We start from the raw sequence: 4,106 nt of genomic DNA, 5'->3' as shown, positions 1-4,106 counted from the left end.
AAGGGCCCCACTCCCACTCACACAAGGAACCTTGGTGTCTCTGGGCAGGCCCAGCCTTAGAGAGTCAAACTTTCCACTGCTCAGATAGGGACACTGAGGCCCAGAGAGGGGCGGGAACTGGCTTGCTGGCACTTGCAGGCAGAGGAAGGCGAGAGGGCAGAAAGTGAAGGGAGACAGCGGGGAGGGGCCTCCGGTTGCTAGTCCAGCGAGTGGCCCCTGGAATTTTGTCCCGAGCCCGCCCAGAACCTCGGGCAGCCTGGGCCTGAACAAGGACATGGTTCTCTGCAATCAGGGAGGCAGCTGCTGTGGATTTGTGGAAGGGCCTGATGCAGGCTCCCGGGTACTCTGGACATCCCAGTTCCCCACCCCACTGCAGTCCTTTTTCCCTGAAAAGCAGGACTGGTCCTGTCTGTGTGATCTCAAGATGGGACTCAGCTGGGGACTGACAGGAAGGCATCACAGGCTCTGGGGGTCTTCCCTAGCTTTCCCGCCCTGAGCCTCAGACATGCTGAGAGTAGAAAAGTGAGTCATCTTTCTTTGCTCAATCCGTGCGGTCCCCTACAATGCAATGAATGCTCTGTGGGTGGGCACTTCCTCCAGGGTGAGCCCTGTGTTGGCCATTTACAGGGGCGAAGTGGGCCCGCCTGCCAGGCATCCCAGGAAGAGGCCGTCATCAGCCACAACCCCACGTGATCACTGAGAGCTCAGCTGCTTCCTGAGGGCCGGGACGAGCCCAGCTCCGCCTGTGTGTAGAGCCTAGGGCCTTAGCGTCCGGGGAGAGCGGGTCCCATTCCTCCCCTGGCCTGTTGGACCCAGTGTGCCCAGGCCAGAGCCTGAGGAAGACTCCTGCAGGCGCTGCTCCCGGGAGACAAAAGTGAGGGTTTAGATGGAGCTAGAAACCGAGGTGGGGAGCAACGCTGGTCTGCAAAGGAAACCGAGAGGGAGGAAACTAAAGGCAGGCCACAAGAAGGGACACAATGCCCCACAGATCAGGAGAAAACTACTTAGAGAGAGGACAAGCCGGATGGAGGCTGCGGGACGCCAGGAAGAGGTTCGTCCAAGGAGAATGGGGAGGAGGTCTGAGGGTCCTGCCTTCCTGCCCAACTGTCTGGGGCCACATGTAGGTGGGATCTAGAAGGTTCTGCCTGGGGGTGTGGCTGGGCCCAGACTTCCTTCCGTGTGCGCTAGCCTGAGTGCAGAGTCCCCAGTCAGGGACCTGAGACACACAGTGGCCTGAGCAGGCTGTGGTGCCCGCCTACAAGAAGCTTCCAGGCTGGGCCATGGAGAAGAGAGACGTGGGACAAACAGGGTCTGGGCTGGGAGCTCTGGCTCCCTCTTGTTCTCGTGGGCGAGGCGGCTGCAAATACTTGGGACCCGGAGACTGGAGAGAGCACGTGCCCTAGACAAGGCGAGTCCATTGTCTCCTTGGTTGTTTTTTCCTGTTCATGGGAGACATACTCAAACATCTCTGGCAGTGGAAAGACTATATCATAAAAGATAGCCTCACTCAGCTGCGGCATCCCTAGTCATGGCTGCATGGGAGTAGAAACGTGCCCACAACATGTCTAACACTGTGCTCTGTGAAAGAAGCCAGTCACAAAGGACCACATATTGTACGATTCCACATGAAACATCCAGAATAGGCAAATCTATAGGGTCGGAGAGTCCATTAGAGGTTTCTTGGGGCCCCAGGGGAAAACAGGGGTATACAGAGCCACAGCCAAAGGTGTCAGTTTTCTTTTACAGGGGATGAGAATTTTCTAAAGTTGACTGTAGCGAGGTTGCACACTGAATATACTAAAAATCATTTAACTGTACATTTTCCATAGGTGAATTTTATGGTATGTGAATTATATCTTAATAAAGATGTTTTTTAAAATGAAAAAAGAAAAAGCCATGTGAGACATGCCCGTTGTCCCAGGAGCCTTTAGCTGCATCCAAGGCCCCGCCTGGGCTGGTCCCCAGGCAGCCCTCCACTGCACCCTGCCCTGCTCTGGGGGCTGGTCCCCAGGAGCCATCACTCAGGTCCTCAGCCTCCGGGAGTCCCAGTGGGAACGAAAAGAGCCCCGAATACAGTGGCCCAAGCTGTGCTGGGGAAAGGCCACTCTGGGGGCTCCAGGACTGGGCTCTGAACTCTGTGGCAGAGGGGACAGGGACACTCTTGTTTCTTGCCTCCCCAGAGCCACACACGGCGCCACAGGCTCAGAAACCCCTCCTGGAGGAGGTGACTTGGAGTAGGCAAGATAAAGAGGAGTGAAGAGAAACACTGGCAGTGGAAGGAATAGCACATACCAAGGTGCAGAGGGTGTGGGGAGCAGGGGGGAGTCTCAGTGTCCCCTGCACAGTGCGCACCCTCGGGTGTCAGCCAGGCACGTTCCTGGCGGGAGCTTGGGGGTGACCTGAGCCGCCAGCCCTGTGCACAGTGCACATCGTGCAGCCCTCTCCTGCACTTGGGGGATGCATCTGGGGCAATATTTCTGTAAATACGGTTCCTGCGCCTGGAAGGCTCTTGTGTCTGTGGTTTGCAGTCTGCAATAAGGCATAACTGCACGCCCGGCCCAAGGCCCACTGAGTCACTCGGCCGGCTTGGCCCTCTAATTTGGGGGCCACTCCCAGACCAGCCAGGCAGCACCTCAGTCCTGCGCCTCCCCCTTCCCCTCCCTCTCCCCAGGCCTCGACTTTCCCTGAAGCACAGGAACAGCTTTGACCCCAGCTGAAGCTGTGCCGGGGACAGTGAGTCCTCGCTGGAGAGCAGCAGCCAGTGGCCTCCTGCCCTCTGGCCTCCCAGTGCTGGGAGGAGGCAGCAGGAGGCAGGGGAGGGCAAGCATGGAGGGCAAGGCGGGAAGGAAGAGCAGGCATTTCCTGAGGCCCCCAGGCTCTGAAGGAGGCCAGTGCACAGCTGTCTTAGCTCCACAAGAACACGTGGTGGACAGAGCAGGCCGAGTCACGGGGGCCACGGGGGGTGTAGGAGGCAGACCCTGGCCCCCAACAGCGTGAACCCATGGATGACGAGGGTCCTGTCCCAGCATGCCCCGGACCTCTGGGATCCCAGCAGACAGGCCCCCAAGAGCCCTAGCCCGGACACTTTTCCCAAATGGCTGTGGAGCGCTGGCTGACCCTGCGCTTCAGACGTACTGCTGGGTCCCTGCTCAGAGCAGCGAGCCTTCATCTAGCTGTCCCCACCCACTCTCCAGTTCCCGGCCTGGAGCCCTGGGGTGCAGGGAACGTGCTTGAAGGTAGCAGGGCAGGGGTAGCAGTGGGAGAGAGGAGGACTGGCAAGGGCAGGGGTGCTAAGGTGAGAGCATGTGTAGGCTGAAGGCAGCGGAGGGGAAGGCCAGGCCGGTACACAGCTGTGGGGGGCTCCTGGGGGGGGGCAGTGCAAGCCCACTGCCATCCTGTAGGGCTGTGTGCAAAGGACCTGGAGTCGGCGGCAGCCCGTCCCCTAACAGCTGGCCTGCAGCTGTTTGTGCCCTGCCTTCAAAGTTAGAGAGGGAGGCCCAGGAAAGAAGCGAGGCACAGAGCAGGCAAGCTTCAAGCCGCCTCTCCCCTTTGGGCCCAAAACCCTGCCTCTGGGAGGGCTCCTTGGAAGGCAGAGTCGGGGCCCTTGGAGCCGGCCCAGCAGGTGGGGCTCCCAGGGGCTTGAAAGGGGCCCTAGCAAGGTGACGGCAGCTGAGGGAGCTCCTCCTGAGCTCCAGCCCACCCAGCTGCTGGCCGCAGGAGCCTCTGGGGCCTGGAAGGAACAGCATGGCCCTGAGCTCCAGGAGTCCTCTGCCAGTCCCCCTCTGGGGCATTCCTGGCCTCCCTGCCCTGCAGTGTTTGCTTGGGCCCCTGCTCATCTCTCACTGTCTCTCCGCATCACTCCCTTGTCTGTTCTTCCTGGCTCCTCACTCTTTCCTTAGATCTCCTGTCTGTCTCTCTTTCCCTTCCCTGGGCACGGAGTCAGTCAGGTAGCCTCACTGTTCTCCGCCCCCCAGAGCGCATGTGCTGCTGGACCAGAAGCAAGGATGTGTTCAGAAAAGCGTGATGGTGACCAACTATGACGAGAGCTACAAAGGAAATAGCACAGGCCCAGGTGCTAGCACAGGATGGGGGTGCAGAGAGGGCTT

The sequence above is a fragment of the Crocuta crocuta genome, unplaced genomic scaffold, assembly GCF_008692635.1.
Source record: "Crocuta crocuta isolate KB4526 unplaced genomic scaffold, BGI_CrCroc_1.0 scaffold978, whole genome shotgun sequence".
Classification (NCBI taxonomy): domain Eukaryota; kingdom Metazoa; phylum Chordata; class Mammalia; order Carnivora; family Hyaenidae; genus Crocuta; species Crocuta crocuta.
This window is presented reverse-complemented; position numbering follows the sequence as displayed.